The 17,820-nt window shown below is 43.3% G+C and overlaps 1 protein-coding gene and 1 pseudogene across 8 annotated transcripts in view; both read right to left on the minus strand.

Moving 5' to 3' along the window:
- The window catches only part of LARP1B (La ribonucleoprotein 1B), a 142,408-nt gene that overhangs the window by 46,595 nt on the left and 77,993 nt on the right, over nucleotides 1–17,820 (minus strand). The gene's annotated exons all lie outside the window — the stretch shown is intronic.
- LOC133765774 (phenylalanine--tRNA ligase beta subunit-like) lies at nucleotides 11,270–15,299 on the minus strand (annotated as a pseudogene).

Consider the following 17,820-nt stretch of genomic DNA (forward strand, 5'->3'; position numbering starts at 1 on the left):
GAAAAACTATTTGGGTTTGCTAACATGTTTTCATAAATTGTCCATATGAAAATAGTTCTGCACCACTTGAAATTAACTCGATGTGTTATCTTATTTAGAAAATGTTATCTTAATTTGGAGCTTTCTAAAGTGTTATTTCAAAATGTAAATCAAGGAAATCAGCATGTGGAAAGCAAAAGACATAGAACTAGAATCTGATCCTCTGTTAAAGCAATGAGGTTTTTACAATATTTTGAAACCATCTTACAAATTTGTTTTAAACCTGTAACATCTCCTTTTAATAGTTTTGTTTAATTGGTGACTGTCAGTTTCCTAGCCAGCTCCAGTAAACTATTTTCTCTTCCCTAGTTCTGACTCTGTTAAAATTGTTCCATGTTCTAGCTCTTAAATTTAAGGTTTTATTTCCGATATTTGGAATGACCAAAGAGACACAAATTTTGTGTTCTGTTAAAGTAATCTATTATGTTCTCTTAATGTGTCTGTTAAGTTCTGACTGTTTAGAACAGCTGAGTTTTTATTAAGAGTTATAGTTTCTTTAAATATATACTTATTCTAAAACATTTGAATAATCACCTTGTAACAATGATCAACAGTATGTCATGATGTTAAGGGATCCTATTTCCACCAGATATTTTAAGCCTCCTTGGCATCCTTGACAGACATTAAAAAAAAAAATCAAAATTCCAAACTTTTTGGACTTTGATATTTTCAGTTGGGCCCCTGAAAATATCAAAGGATATATGTCTCTCATCTTGTAGAGACACCAACTAATCAGACTACTTGGATTATATTACAGGTACTGTCAAGATGTGAAGTGGTATTATATTTGAAGTTATGATAATATAAAATGTTATTGATACAAATGTCCAAAAGCTAAAGTCTAATGATTTTGTGTTACCAGACATGACAGTTATCTTAATGAAGAAGGCCCAGAGACCTAGAAGGGATAATGTTTTTTTTTTTTTTTGACAGGCAGAGTGGACAGTGAAAGAGACAGAAAGGTCTTCCTTTTCCATTGGTTCACCCCTCAATGGCCACTGTGGCCGGTGCTCTGTGGCCGGCGCACCACGCTGATCCGAAGCTAGGAGCCAGGTACCTCTCCTGGTCTCCCATGCGGGTGCAGGGCCCAAGCACTTGGGCCATCCTCCACTGCACTCCCGGGCCACAGCAGAGAGCTGGACTGGAAGAGGAGCAACCGGGACAGAATCCGGCGCCCCGACTGGGACTAGAACCCGGGGTGCTGGCGCCACAGGCAGAGGATTACCCTATTGAGCCGCGGCGCCGGCCTAAATGTTTTTTTAAATCCTACCATAGACCTTTAGTTTAGACCATCAAAGATTAGAGATGGGACTTGAGCACCCCTTTGACTTGCATCCTCTTAAAAGTTTTTTCGGGTCTGCTTTAACAAAACCAGGAGTAAAAGAAAGCTTGGGTGGCTGACGCCACAGCTCACTAGGCTAATCCTCACCTGCCGTGCCGGCACCCCAGGTTCTAGTCCCGGTTGGGGCACCAGATTCTGTCCCGGTTGCTCCTCTTCCAGTCCAACTCTCTGCTGTGGCCCGGGAAGGCAGTGGAGGATGGCCCAAGTGCTTGGGCCCTGCACCCGCATGGGAGACCAGGCGGAAGCACCTGGCTCCTGGCTTCAGATTGGCACAGCATGCTGGCCGCAGTGGCCATTTGAGGGGTGAACCAATGGAAAGAAGACCTTTCTCTCTGTCTCTCCCTCTCACTGTCTAACTCTGCCTGTCAAAAAAAAAAAAAAAGAGAGAGAGAGAGAGAGAAAAGAAAAAAAAAAGAAAGCTAGGCAGCAGAAGCAATGTAAAGATAGCAATGTAAAGCCAATTAATGGCTTCTCTACACAGTGACCTGCCATCAAGGGGACTCAACAGGCCAGTCCACTGTATTGGTTTATATGGAAAGCCAGGGCTTCAGCAGAAGTCAGCTCATGAAGAGCCCTGGCAGCTCTGCCAGCCAAGAGTTGATCACTAGAAACGGAATTGCCCTGGAGTCAAAGAACGCCCAGATCAGAGCTGCAGACCTTGTTGGCTCTAAGCTGAAAAGCCATTCTCTCTGCCCAGCTTCCAAAGTAACCAATGCTGCTGGGTGGATGGCCAAGTAGGGTCAGCAACATTGCAGGCAGAACTGTATATTTCCTGTTAAGAGGCGCCACCTGTCTTTACCTGGCTAGCTCTCCTTCCAGTCCAGCTAGGTAATGGAAGTCAACAGGGTGTCTTCCACAAGGAGGTTCACACCTCTTATGATGTACCCCATATGAAGACATAGATACTCCTGGGCCTCACAACTGGCAAGGCCTTTAAGCCCACCTGGTTATTATCAAGCCCCTTCTGTCAGTTTCTATTTGCCTCACAATGGGAAAACTTGCTTGCAGTTTAGACAGTACCTTTCACAGGTCTTCTAATAATGACTCTGTCCTTTTTCTAGACCCTGTCTAGCCCACTTGGGGCTTCATTCCTTTGTAATCACACACTCTCCCCTTACATTAATGGCTCTACTCCCAACTCATGTGTATTTATAGTCCTCTCCCCGCCCACTTAAAATTGTATGATTATTCAGAACTTTTTTTTTCTTTTTTTAATTTTATTTTTATTTGACAGAGTTATAGACAGTGAGAGAGAGAGAGGCAGAGAGAAAGGTCTTCCTTCCGTTGGTTCACTCCCCAAATGGCCACAATGGCTGGAGCTGCGCCGATGTGAAGCCAGGAGCCAGATGCTTCTTTCTTGGTCTCCCATGCGGGTGCAAGGGCCCAAGCACTTGGGCCATCCTCCACTGCCCTCCCGGGCCACAGCAGAGAGCTGGACTGGAAGAGGAGCAACTAAGACTAGAACCTGGTGCCCATACAGGATGCCAGCACCGCAGGTGGAGGATTAACCAAGTGAGCCATGGTGCTGGCCCTCAGAATTTTTTCTACAAACTCCTCCTCTCTCCTTCCCTATGGAGCCCCATCATCACTTGGTTAATGCCGCTCCTAGGACCGCTGGCTACTATTCTCACCCTGGCTTTTATACTACAATGTCTGTTTAAGTGTTTACAGGAAGTGATAATGAAATGAACCAAACTCTTCACCAACTAGGTGGTCAACCAATGCTACTACAGAGATATACTCAGCTCCCCACCCAGGACATCATGACATCAGACATTGCCCCATGCCAATAGACAGTAACTCTTCACCCCATGTCAGCTCTAGAAAATAGATCGTCATCCCTCCACCCTTCCTGGACTCTTGAGGCTGATGTATTCCCATATAACATCTGCTTCATAAAAAACAAAAGAGGGGAATTGTTAGTAAAATGGAACCATCTTCCTAAGCCCAGCATGACTTACTAGAAGTCAGGTGACCAAATGGCCCAATCACAAGCATCAGCTCCACCCCTACGCTAACTGGATTTGCTGCTCCCACTTCCTTACCTCTGCAAAGCTATATAAAACCTGTAATCCCAGTAAAGGCTGCTGTTCTGTCATGCAGGGGGAGGCAGCCTGTTGGGTTTCTCCCCACCTGACAATAAACCTTTTCCCTTAAAAAATTTTATATATAAATACACACACACACGCACACACACACATATGGAGCTCTACAGTGGAGAAGGCCATTCCCTAAGGTCTTCTGGCTATGCTGAATAAACACCATCTATGCCTGGCCTACCCTGTGGGATAAGAAGTTTAAGGGACTGCTTACCCTCTGCTTCTTATAAATTTTCCCCAATAAACTCTGAATCCCCCCTACATCATGTGGTGCTAATAGATACAAGAGCATTTACAGAACATCCAGGGCCGGCACCGTGGCTTAACAGGCTAATCCTCCGCCTAGCGGCGCCGGCACACTGGGTTCTAGTCCCGGTTGGAGCACCGAATTCTGTCCCGGTTGCCCCTCTTCCAGGCCAGCTCTCTGCTGTGGCCCGGGAGTGCAGTGGAGGATGGCCCAAGTGCTTGGGCCCTGCACCCGCATGGGAGACCAGGAAAAGCACCTGGCTCCTGACTTCGGATCAGCACAGTGCGCCGGCTGCAGCGCGCCGGCCGTGGCGGTCATTGGAGGGTGAACCAACAGCAAAGGAAGACCTTTCTCTCTGTCTCTCTCTCACTGTCCACTCTGCCTGTCAAAAATAAAAATAAATAAATAAATAAAAATAAAAAGAACATCCAAAGAGGTGTTAAGCCAGTAAAACAGATAGATAAATAAAAGCATTTGTCAGATGGAAGCAGACTAGACATCATCATTACAGTAGCTGCTCTTAATAGCTAATCCAATTTTTTTTCCTTTTTCAGCAAACATGAAATGACTTGACAGCTAACATCATTCATGAGACTCCATTATCCTTTCAGATGATGAACTATCTTTTTTTTAAGTGCTTTAAATGATTACTTCAGCTCCTGCCTCTAAAACCAAAATTGCTTCCTCAAGCCTTCAAGAATCTCTTCAGACTAATAATTACATATTCCTCTCTGTCCCTTACATTGCAATCCAAAGCCTGCTATTAGCAACTCCCAATATTGTATATTTATCACATGCTGAAATTAGTAACACAATTCTACCATTATAGTAACACAAACAGCACGCATTTGTTTTGTTTTTCAGTTTTAAACTAATTCATTAAAGCTCTACCATAATAGCAGTGAAGCAGCCATAGGCAATATGTAAACAAATAAGTGTTAGAGTTCCAACAAAACCACTTATAAAAACTGTCTTTGGCCTTTGCAGGATCTAGTTTGCTGATCTCTGCTGTGGAGCCACTAACCACAGAAAACACACACTTACATGGGTGAGTCTTAGAAAATAATTTTGCATGCAGGAAGTCATGCATTATGACTCCATTTTTGTAAAGTTCATATACAGGCAAAACAAATCTATGGTATAGAAGCAGTATATTGGTTGTTTTGAGGGGGTGAGAAGAGGTGGTTAGGGATGGGAAGGGGCCTGAAAGGACCCTCTAGGATGCTATCATCTCATTACTTGAAAGGGGGTTACACAGGTCTGCTCATTGTGGCTTTCATATTGAGATATACAGTAAGATTTGTACACTTCCATAGTGTTTGTATATGTGTGTGTGTGTTTAAAAAAAAGAAAGAAAACCTCTATTCATGAACAAGGATGTGAACTTTTGTTGGGTATTTACTTAGAAGTGGAATTGCACAATCAGGTAGTAAGATTCTACTTAGCATCAGTAGAAAGTGATTTTTCATAGTTTTTCACAGTGGCTACACCCATTAACATTCCTACTAGCAGTATATCAAAGTCCCTATTGCTCTACGTCCCTACCCACATTTGGTATTAAAGAAAGAAGTCTTCTAAAATCTAGCCATTCAAAGAGGGAGACAGCAGGTGAAACAAAAAATAACAAAGAATGGGTTCCATAATGAACCACACTGTAAACTGACTGGTACAGTGTCTATGTAGGTTCACCAATTATAACAAATGCCCCACTGTGGTGGGGATGTAGGCGTGTGAGGAGTAAGAGCATAAACAGAAAACCTTCTGTTCAATTTTGCTGTGAATCTAAAACTGCTCTAACAAAATCTACTAAAAACAATTTTATTAGCTAAGATCGAACTATGGATACAACACCTTGGATGTATCTTCAGGATATTATGATTAAAAACTATCAATCTCAAAAGGAAGTATGGGGGCCAGCATTGTGGTGCTGTGGCTAAGCCACCGGCTGCAATGGCAGCATCCAACATCAGAGCACTAGTTCAAGTCCTGGCTGCTCAGCTTCAACCCATCTCCTTGTTAATGAGCCTGGGAAGGCACTGGAGGATGATCCAAGTACTTGGGTCCCTGCCACAGATGTAGGAGACCCAGATGGAGCTCTCAGCTCCTGGCTTCAGCATGGCCCAGTCCTGGCCACTGCAACCATTTGGGAGAGAATCAGAAGATGGAAGCTTTCTGTCACTCTTTCAATAAATAAATAATTTTTTAAAAAGGGAAATATGCTGCATGATTCTATGCATATAACTTCTTTTCTTTACAATTTACTTGTTTAATTGAAAGGCAGAGTGACATAGAGGCAGAGAGAGAGAGAGAGAGAGATCCTTCATCTACTGGTTCCCTAATGCCTTAAACAGCCTGAGCTGTGATGAACTGAAGCCAGGAGCCAGGAGCTTCTTCCAGGTCTCCCATGTGGGTACAGGGGCCCAAGGACGTGGGCCATCTTTTACTGCTTTCCCAGGCCATTAGCAGAGAGCTGGATTGGAAGTGGAGCAGCCAGGACTTGAACCAGTGCCCACATGGGCACTGACACTGCAGGAAGCTATTTTACCTCGTATGCCACAGCACCAGACCCTCATAAAACATTTTTTTTAAATATTTATTTTATTTATTTGAAAGAGTTACAGAGAGAGGTAGAGACAGAGAGAGAGAGGTCTTCCATCCGCTGGTTCACTCCCCAGATGGCTGCAATGGCCAGAGCTGCGCCGATCCAAAGCCAGGAGCCAGGAGCTTCCTCCAGGTCTCCTACATGAGTGCAGGGGCCCAAGGACATGGGCCATCTTCTACTGCTATCCCAGGCCATAGCAGAGAGCTGAATTGGAAGAGAAGCAGCTGGGACTAGAACTGGCGCCCATATGGGATGCCCGCACTTTAAGCCGGGGCTTTAACCCACTGCGCCACAGCGCCGGACCCTCATGTAACATTTTTAAAATGACAAAATTTATACTTACATAACAGATCAGTGGCTGGCTAGAGGTTGGGATAGCAGAGTCAAGGCAGGGGGTTATGATTCTGAAGTGTTGACACTAAGGAGATCTTTGTGATGACAGAACAATTCAATGTTTTGACTGGGGTGGTAGCCATATGATTATATACATGTGATAAAATGGTTTAAAACTATACACACATGTGTAGTAAGAAATGTCTACTTCTGGTTTTAATATTGTATTAAAGTAACATGTAACCTTTGGAGACAATGAGGTGTATGGGTACACAGGACTTCTCTACTATTTTTTCAACTTCCTGTGAATCTGCAACTATCTCAAAATAAAAAATTCCTTCATTAATGAATTCATTAAAATGTAGCCATCCTTGTAGGTATATGTATTACCTCATTGTGGTTTTAATTTGTCACTCTCTGATTATTAATAAGGGTAAAAAGTTTTAACATATTTGTTAATTTGGACAGCTAATTTTGTGAAGTAAAGGTTCAATTAAAATGCTCATTATTTCTACAGGGTTGTTTCTCATTCACTTCTAAGAGTTCTTTCTAAAATGCTGTAAATACCTTCTTAGACTCTGTGGCTTGTCTTTTCAGTTTCTTAGAGAGTCCTTTGATGAAAATTTCATCATTTGGGGCCAGTGTTGTGACACAGCAGGTTAAGCTGCCACCTGGGATGCCAGCACCCCACATGGGAGCTGATTCAAATTCCAGCTGCTCCACTTCCACTCCACTCCTTACTAATGCACCAGTGGATGATGGCCAAAGTGCCTGGGCCCCTACCACCTGCCTGAGAGACTCAGATGAACCTCCTGGCTCCTGGCTTCAGCCTGACTCAGCCCCAGTCGTTGCAGCCATTTGGGGAGTGAACCAGCAGAAGGAAAGCTCGCTCGCTCTCTCTCTCTCTCTAACTCTGCCTTTCAAATACATTTTTTAAAATTTATTTGTTTTAAAGTCAGAGTTATACAAAGAGAGAAGGAGAGGCAGAGAGAGAGAGAGAGAGAGAGAGAGAGGTCTTCCATCCACTGGTTCACTCCCCATTTGGCTGCAACAGCCGGGGCTGTGCCAATCCGAAACCAGGAGCCAGGAGCTTCTTCCAGATCTCCCACGTGGGTGCAGGGGCCCAAGGACTTGGGCCATCGTCCACTGCTTTCCCAAGACATAGCAGAGAGCTGGATCTTAAGTGGAGCAGCCGGGACTCAAACCAGTGCCCATATGGGATGCCGGCACTGCAGGCAGCAGCTTTACTTGCTATGCCACAGCACCAGCCCCTCAAATACATTTTTTAAAGATTTTTTATTTATTTATTTTACAGATAGAGTTACAGACAGTGAGAGAGAGAGACAGAGAGAAAGGTCTTCCTTCTGTTAGTTCACCCCCCAAATGGTGGCAATGGCTGGAGCTACACCCATCCAAAGCCAGGAGCCAGGTGCTTCTTGCTGGTCTCCCACCTGGGCCATCCTCCACTGCTATTCCAGGCCATAGCAGAGAGCTGGATTGGAAGAGGAGCAACTGGGACTAGAACCAGCACCCATATGGGATGCCAGGGCCGCAGGCAGAGGAGTAACCTAGTGCGTCATGGCGCCGGCCCCAAATACATATTTTTTAAAAGAAAATTTCATCATTTTATTTTAATGCAATTTATCAATTATTTCCTTCTTTGTGTTATAAATATTCCTTACTCAAAGATCATGGAAATGTTATTATATTACCTTTCAAAAGTCCTATTATTTTGCCTTTCACACATGTATCTACTTAGAATTCTTTTTGGGTATGGTATGAATTAAGGCTCAATGTGCTCCTTAACAGAATAGATTATGCTGATGTTGAATGCAGTGTTTCAGTTACATAAATTAAATCAAGTTTCTTAACTGTGCTCACATTTTCTATAGCTTTACTAAGGTCTTGGTATGTTTTCTTTATCTTGCACCTTTCTTTATAAGAAAGGTTATGTTGGGGCCAGTGCTGTGGCATAGTAGGTTAAGCCTTGGCCTGTGGTGCCAGAATCCCATATAGGAACTAGTTCATATCCTGGCTGCTCCTCTTCCAATCTAGCTCTTCCTCATGGCCTGGGAAAGCATGAAGATGGCCCAAGTGCTTAGGCCCCTGAACCCCTATGGGAGACCCAGAAGAAGCTCCTGGCTCCTGACTTTGAATTGGCTCAGCTCCAACCGTTGTGGCCATCTGGGGAGTGAGCAGTGGATGGAAGAACTTTCTGGCTCTCCCTCCCTATGTAACTCTGCCTCGCATATAAATAAATAAATAAATAAATAAATAAATCCTCCTTATACATAAAAAAGGTATGTTAAGGGGCCGGTGCTGTGGCGCAGTATGTTAATCCTTCACCTGGGGCATCTGTATCCCATATGGGCACCGGTTCTAGTCCCAGCAGCTCCTCTTCCAAGCTATGGCCTAGGAAACAATAGCAGAGGGCCCAAGTACTTGGACCACTGTACCCATGTGGGAGACTGGGAAAAAGCTCCTGGCTCCTGGCTTTGGATTGGCACAGCTCCAGCCATTGCAGCTATTTGGGGAATGAACCTGCGGAAGGAAGACCTTTCCCTCTGTCTCTCCCTCTCACTGTCTGTAACTCTACCTCTCAAATAAATAAATAAAATCTTTGGAAAAATATTTATTTTAAAAAAGGTATGTTAAAATGTCCTATTGTTAGTATGAATGAGTTTGTTTATCAATTTTTGACATATGTTTTGAAGTTAAATTAGAATCACACAAATTCAGATATCTATTGTGGCAATTAAACCTGCTATGATTACAAGACCTTCATGTTAATAACTTGAGATTCTTTTTGCCTTAGAAATTTTTGTCTGATTATCAAAGAGTTACACCAGCTTTGTCGGGTTTATTGTCAACATTTATTTAATCTACATGCATATTTACCCTTCCCATTGTTCTTCATTCCTTCCTGTATCTCCAAGCTTCTTTCAGCAACCATTTTCCTCTGTCTGAAAAATTCCCTTTAGTATTTTCTTTAAAGCAGATCTCCTGAAAATAAATTTTCTCAGTTTTCATTTGTCTGATATTTTATTTTACCTTCATTTTTATACAGGTCTATTGGAGCTTTATTTATTTAATTGACATACCACAAAATTCACCTACTTTAAGTGTACAATTCAATTATTTGTTTACCTTTATCCTTTAAAAATTTTTTTATTTGTAAGACAGAGAGAAAGAGAAATAGACACAAAGACAGAGAAAAAGAGAAAGAGACATAGAGAAGGGGAGAAAATGAGACTCTACCATCTGCTTGTTCACTCCCCCAAATGCCTTTATAGCCAGAACTGGGCCAGGCTGAAGCCAAAAACTGGGAACTTAATCCAAGTCTCCCATATGAGTACCAGGAAGCTAGAATCTGGGGTCAGAAGTGGGTATCAAATCAAGGCACTCTGACATGGGGTGCATGGATCCAAACCTAACACTTGCACCTATTTACATTTATTCTTGAATATTTTCCCCTTCTTTCAGTACTACAAATGTATAACCCATTGTGTCCTCACCTCCATTATTTCAGCTGAAAAGTTAGCTGTAAGTTTTACTGTTAATATTAGTATTCTGTTCTTATTCTCCAGCTTTTGCTTTAAGCAGTTTTACAGTGAGAACCTTTATATGACTTTGTTTTCATCTTTTTTGGAGTTTTTAAGGATTGAATTTGTCTCTTGCTAGCTTTCATTGATTTTGGTGAGTTCTTGGTCATAATCTCTTCAAATATTACTTGCCTTCTTCCTTTCATCCTCCCTTTTCTGAGACTCCAATGAAATGTATGTTACAACTTTTGACAACATCTCCTATGTCTCGTACACTTTTTCACCTCTGTTTTTTCACCTTCACTCCATTTTCCACTCTGGATTTTGATCCATCTTCCAGATCAGTTATTCTCTACTTGGCTATACTGATCGACCATTTAACTTTATCCTTTGCAAATGGCTATGGCCTTTTTCAGTTCTGGAGTTTCCATTTGATTTTTTTTTATGGTTCTATTTCTGTATCTCATCTTTTTTTACTTAATACATTAAAAATTGCTCATTTAGGGACCAGTGTTGTGGGTAATGCCACTGCCTACAATGCCTGCATCCCATATGGGTGACTGGTTCGAGTCCCAGCAGCTCCATTCTGTTCCAGCTCTCTGATATGGCTCGGGAAAGCAGCAGAAAATGGCCCAAGTTCCTTGGGCCCCTGCACCCACGTGGGAGACCTGGAAGAAGCTCCTGGCTCCTGGCTTCAGATCAGCCCAGCTCTGGCCATTGTGGTCATTTGGGGAGTGAACCAGCGGATGGAAGATATCTCTCTCTCTCTCTCTCTCTCCCTCTCCCTCTCTCTCTGCCCCTGCCTCTCTATAACTCTGCCTTTCAAATAAATAAGTAAACCTTTTAAAAAATAGCTCATTAAAATATGTTTGATGCTGCTGCTGTCTAAATCCCTACAGATCCACTTCTATTTCCTGTTGAGGTTTTTTTTTTTTTCCCTATCCTTCTGACATTTCTGTTTTTTGCTTGTTTGTTTGTTTTGCCAGACAGTACCTTTAACTTTATTCAATATTAAAGCACAAATGGATGTCCCCTCTGGATGAGGCTAAAGGACACCAGAAGAAAGAGAAAGGGACACTTGGGGACAGAATCACACAACAGACACCCACCCATCTTCATGTATTCACAAAAAGGGTACGCATGATATTGATTTTCATGGAGGAGAAGGGCATGGCACTCAAATTTGATAACATCTAGATAAAGGACCCCAAGCTTCCTGATGCTTTGACCCCTGGCAAAGATCTTTGCACATCACCCAAGGATGAAAGCAAGGCCTGCTGATGCTTTGATTCCATGACCTCCCTTACCTTCCCCAGGAAGCACAGCAAGCAGCTACATAACTCTGTCCAGTAGCTCTAGGTGATCTGAAATACAGGGTTTTTCTTAGAATAAATAGCTCACAGATACCTGCAACTTTTTGCACCTAGATCTTTGAAAGAATCTTTTATTGTAATGTCAGAGATTTCAAAGAGTTTCAGAGGAAGGGGCATCTCTGATTTGCTGCTCCAGGAGGCCAGGAAGAAAGTAGTGCACAGCACCTGAAATACAGCTGTTTGAGGACCACTTAGGTGTCTTTATTGCAGAGACATCCAAGCCAACTTTATCAGCAATATCTTCTTAGGAGCACAGGGCACAGGCAAGCACTTGAGTGAACTCAACAGCCGGCTGCCATGTCATGTCTAGGAAGTTCAGTGAGCTGATTAAGAGGAAATTATCAGCTATGGTATATATTTTCAGAAAAGTCATCTCAATGTTGTAATATTCATAAGCAATAGCTGCATCTTCTACAATATCACATGCATGGTCACAATGGCAACTCTTATCAGATGGATTTCAATCTCAACCTGATTCTCATTGCCCATGGCTTCTGACTTCAAATACATCCTGGTCAGAAGCTTGGCAAGATTTTCTGAAGTTTCCCTGATTCCAACTTTCTTATTAATCAGATAAGTTCTTACCACCTCCTTTTGCTAAACTACTTCTGGATTCAACTATAAATTGATTCTCATAATATTCACTGAACATGGTGACATTATCATAAAGCCAATTTCAGTGCATTCAATAAATACATTTCTAGTATCTACTGTTCTTTTGGAATGATCCCCACTGATGACTGGAGGCATTGATAGGACAACTACATTGCTATCACAGGTACTGGATATAGGGGTTTATTTTCAATGATGTGGAAATAATGCTTAAGGGGCTTGTCAGGCTCTTGTAGATGTTCATCAGTTCACAAACTGTGTACTCCTCAATCTTATTTAGAGGCTTGATTTGATACCAGAAGGATGCTTCATAGTATAAGCAAATGGGCCTAATAAAGTAGGCCTAACAAAAGGGCCTAATAAAATCATGGCTACAAATAGCAGCCGATACTTTTTTTTGTATATAAATTAAAAGCTTTTTTTATTTGAAAGGCAGAGTTATAGAGAGAGGAGGAAAGACAGAGACAGAGAGAGAGACAGAGAGAGAAACCTTTCATCTGATGGCTTTTTCCAAATGGCAGCAACAGCTGTGCTGGGCTAGGTCAAAGCCAAGAGCCAGAAGCCAGGAGCTTTTTCCAGGTCTCCCATGTGAGTGCAAAGTTTCAAGGACTTGGGCCATCTTCCACTGCTTTCACAGGCACATTGGCAGGGATCGGGATCAGAAGTGGAACCGCCAAGTCTTGCACCAGTGCTAAAATGGGATGCTGGCATCGCAGGCAGAGGCTTATCCAGTTTGTGCTACAATGTCAGCCTAGTCAATGCTCTTTCCCTGCAAATCTTTTTTTTTTTAAACAGGCAGAGTAGACAGTGAGAGAGAGACAGAGAGAAAGGTCTTCCTTTTTCCCTTGGTTCACCCCCCAAATGGCCGCTACAGCTGGTGTGCTGCGGCCGGCGCACTGCACCGATCCAAAGCCGGGAGCCAGATGCTTCCTCCTGGTCTCCCATGCGGGTGCAGGGCCCAAGGACCTGGGCCATCCTCTATTGCACTCCTGGGCCACAGCAGAGAGCTGGACAGGAAGAAGGGCAACTGGGACAGAATCCGGCGCCCCGACCGGGACTAGAACGCAGTGTGCCGGCGCCGCAGGCAGAGGATTAGCCTAGTGAGCCGCAGTGCGGCCCAAATCTTTTTTTTTTTTTTTTTTTTTTAATGTTTATTTATTGGGGCCAGTGCTGTGGCACAGTGGGTTAACGCCCTGGCCTGAAGCACCAGCATCCCATATGGGCGCCTGTTCTAGTCCCGACTACTCCTCTTCCAGTCCAGCTCTCTGCTGTGGCCCAGGAAAGCAGTAGAAGATGGCCCAAGTCCTTGGGCCCCTGCACCCACATGGGAGACCTGGAGGAAGCTCCTGGCTCCTGGCTTCGGATCAGCGTAGCTCCGGCCGTTGTAGCTGTCTGGGGAGTGAACTATCAGATGGAAGACTTCTCTCTCTCTCTCTCTCTCTCTCTCTCTCTCTCTCTCTCTCTCGGCCTCTCCTCTCTGTATGTAACTCTGACTTTCAAATAAATAAATCTTTAAAAAAAACAAAAACGAACTATTTAAAAAAAAAGTTTATTTATTTACTTGAAAGACAGGGTTAAAGAGGCAGAGAGAGAGACAGAGAGAGAGAGAAGTCTTCCATCCTCTGGTTCACTCCCCAAATGGCCATAACAGTTGGAGCTGGGCCATTGTGAAGAGAAGATCCTGGAGCTTCTTCCAGGTCTCCCAGGTGGGTGCAGGGGCCCAAGGACTTGGGCCATCTTCTGCTGCTTTCTCAGGCCATAGCAGAGAGCTGGATTGGAAGTGGAGCAGCCAGGACTCGAACCAGCACCCACATGGGATGCCAGCACTGCAGGCGGCAGCTTTACCCACTACACCACAGCACCAACCCCCTTGCAAATATTCTAATGTAATGTCTCTTGAAGTTCAATGAAGTTGTTATATTGACCTTTTGTAAACTTTATATTCTGGAGAGTGGCTGCTACTGCAAAAGGGTATACTTTAGCTGTCCCTTCTGTGATAATCACTTTTGGATTTCTCTACATGACCCACTTACATATCGGGCACTTTTATTCTCTCCTTGAAGATGTGATATCCTTGAACCAACCCTTCTGGATACAGGGGTTCATGTCTGTTGGAGGGATGTCAATTTTGTAAAGAACAACACTGGAGGCCCTCTTTACCTTTACACTGCCTTGTTCTTTTTTCCTTCCTGGATGTAATTTCGAGGTCCAGAACAAATTCAAAACAGCGCATCAGATTCTTCGTCAATGTTGACAGACCTAGCCCAGGCTTGAAAGAGCAGTGCTTCCTGCCAACAGCTGGCATGGTGCGTCGGGTCCACTGCCTCTGATTATTTTTTGAGGAACAGATTATTATTATTGAAAATTTGGGGCCCACAATGATATTTTCATCTAGAAAGAACTTGTGTTCACTTCAGCACGGCTAAAGGCATCAGCACAATGATTAAGTGATTAATCTACTAGAAGCTGAGGTCTTTTCCAAATCACCCTAATTTCTAAGACGGAGTCCTTCAGAGTTGCCTCTGGTTTCCAGACTCCAGTTTTTACCCTCCTAGTATCAGGCGTTTTTGAAAAGTCTCCTAACAGCTCTCAGTTGCTTCTTCTAGGAATGGCATGTGCCTCTCGGGGAAACTGACCAAATGCCAGCCCCATTTCTTTGGGTTTCCTCTGCTTCCAGATTTTGACCATGTGATTCTTTGTTGTCTTGTCATCTCTGTTGTGTGTTCACACAGGTTATTCATTTACTTGACAGGCAGCGACAGACAGAAAGGGCTCCCATCCACTGGGTCACTCCTCAAATGCCCACAATGGACAGGTTTGGGCTGTGATCAGGGCCAGGAGTTGGGAATGCAAACCAGGTCTCCCATACAAGGGGCAGGAACACAGTTACCTGAACCATTACTGCGGCCTCCCAGGGACTCCACAGAAGGAAGCTGAAATCAGGAGTGAGATCCTAGAACTGAACTTAGGTACTCTAATGTTGGATGCAACTGTCTTAACTGTAAGGCTAAAGACCAACTCTCCAGATAGTTTTAACCAACTTTTCTAGATGGTCTTAAAAAAAAGAGTTGGTGTGAACTACCTGCAAGACTGGATGCACTCAGAAGCATGGCTGATCTGTACAGTGATCTGCCCTCAAGGAGACCCAACAGGCCAGTCCACTGCAGTGGCTTTCAAAGTGGTAAGCCTGGGCTTCAGCAGAAGTCAGCTTGTGAAGAGCCCTGGCAGCTCTGCCAAGAGTTGGATCACTGGAAATGGACCTGCCCTGGAGTCCAAGGATGCCCAGGTCAGAGCCACAGATCTTATTGGCTCTAAGCTGAAAAGCCCTTCACTCAGCCCAATTTCCAAGTGACCACTGCAGCTGAGGGGACGGCCAAGTAGGGTCAGCAACATTGCAGGCAGAACTGTAAATTTCTTGTTAGAGATGCCACCTGCCTTTACCTGGCCAGCTCTCCTCCCAGGCCAGCTAAGTAATGAAAGTCAACAGAGTGCCTTCCCCTAGGAGGTTCACACCTCCCTTAGGATGTACCCCATGTGAAGAGATAGATAGGTCTGGGCCTCTTAACTCACAAGGCCTAAAGCCCAACAATTATCAAGCCCCTTCTGTCAGGTTCTATTTGCCTCTCAATCAGAAAACTTAATTGTAGCTTAGCACCTTTCTTAGCTCCTCTAATAATGACTCTGTCCTTTGTTTTAGACCCTGTCTAGCACACTTGGTCCTCATTCCTTCGTAATCATAACCTCTACTCTACCACCAATGGCTCTACTCCCAACATGTGTGTACTGATGGTCCTCTTCCCCACTTAATGCTGTATAATTGTTCAGACCTGGTTAATGCCACTCTTAGGATCATTGGTTACTATCCTCACCCTGTCTTTTATGACCTTGTCTAAATATGATCAGAGTCGGCAAACTTGGAAGGCTTCCATAGCCTTGGCAACTCATGACGACAGCCTAGGGTGGTTACTGGCGCCATAAACTAGAGTGTCAATTTGTTGGGTCAACAACAGGAGTCACTGTGCGCTTGCTCCTCATGTGGGATCTCTGTCCTTAATATGCTGTTCATTGTGATTTAATGCTATAACTAGTACTCAAACAGTATGTTTCACTTTGTGTTTCTATGTGGGTGCAAACTGTTGAAATCTTTACTTAATATATACTAAACTGATCTTCTGTATATAAAGAGAATTGAAAATGAATCTTGATGTGAATGGAAGGGGAGAGGGAGCAGGAGAGGGGAGGGTTGCAGGTGGGAGGGAAGTTATGGGAGGGGGAAGCCATTGTAATCCATAAGCTATACATTGGAAATTTATATTCATTAAATAAAAGTTAAAAAAAAAAAAGACTGGATGCACAACCAAAGTCTGCTTTTTGTTCACTTGTTCACAATAAATTTATATCTTGGTGGGGATGAGAGAGTGGGTGTTTAGCCTAGTGGTTAAGCTAGCCACATCCCATATCAGAGTGCCTGGGTTCAATTCCTGGCTAACTCCTGAATCCAGCTTCCTTCGAATGCAGAGGAGGCAAGGGTGATGACTCAAGGTTCCTGACTCATTGAAGACATTTAGCTGATGGGAATATTTTTGCATTCTCTCTGTCTTGCAAAGAAAAAAAAGGATGCAGAGGAGGCTATGAAAAAGATCTAGTAGTTCAGTGAATGAGAAAAATTTGTAAATAAGTTAATTATAATGCACTACAAGTTAAAAATAGGTACACTTGAGGGCCAGTGATGTGGCATAGTAGGCTAAGCCTCCACCTGTGATGCCAGCATCCCATATGGACACCAGTTTGAGTCCTAACTGCTGCACTTCTGATCCAGCTCCCTGATGGTGCTGATGACCTGTAAAGCAGTGGAAGATGGCCCTAGTGCTTGGCCCCTGCATGCATGTGGGAGCCCTGGAAGACGTTCCTGGCTCCTGGCTTTGGATCAGCCCAGCTCTGGGCATTGCAGCCATCTGGGGAGTGAACCAGTAGATGGAAGATCTCTCTTTCCCTCTGTCTGTAACTCTGCCTATCAAATAAATAATTAAATCTTTAAAAAGAAACAAAAACAAAAAAATAAGTATATTTGAGTTACAAAGTAGGAGAGTGATTTTTCTGTGGTGGATAAACACAAAAGCTAAAAGAGAGAATAATAACAAACCTGATTTTTTACCTAAAGGATAAAAAGGAACTTGGCAAGTAGACAATGTGAAATGTTCTTTCAGACAGAAGAAACAGTACATGCAACTTGGTATTTATGGATATGAATTACAAAGCAATGAGGAATGATACAATGAAGATAAGTAACAGCCAAATGATGAATTCTTATTCATCAAAGAACTTCCTGAAGTGAGGGAACAGCCACTAAACAGCATTAGAAAAATTTGACAAATAGACTTATATTTTCAGAAAGAAGTGGGATAGTTTTCTTTTCTTTACGAAAACTTACTCTGGAAATTAACTTAAGCCTGCAATGTTCAGCGGCCATCACTGCTACCACACAGAGAAAGCATGAATTAAAATGAAGCTAACAAAGGAAAACAGACAATAGGGATTTTTAAAAATGGCAAAATCATCAGGGAGATGCAAATCAAAACCACAAATGAGGTTTCACCTCACCCCAGTTGGAATGGCTTTCATACAGAAATC

Source organism: Lepus europaeus, chromosome 8 (genome assembly GCF_033115175.1).
Source record: "Lepus europaeus isolate LE1 chromosome 8, mLepTim1.pri, whole genome shotgun sequence".
NCBI classification, from domain to species: Eukaryota; Metazoa; Chordata; class Mammalia; order Lagomorpha; family Leporidae; genus Lepus; species Lepus europaeus.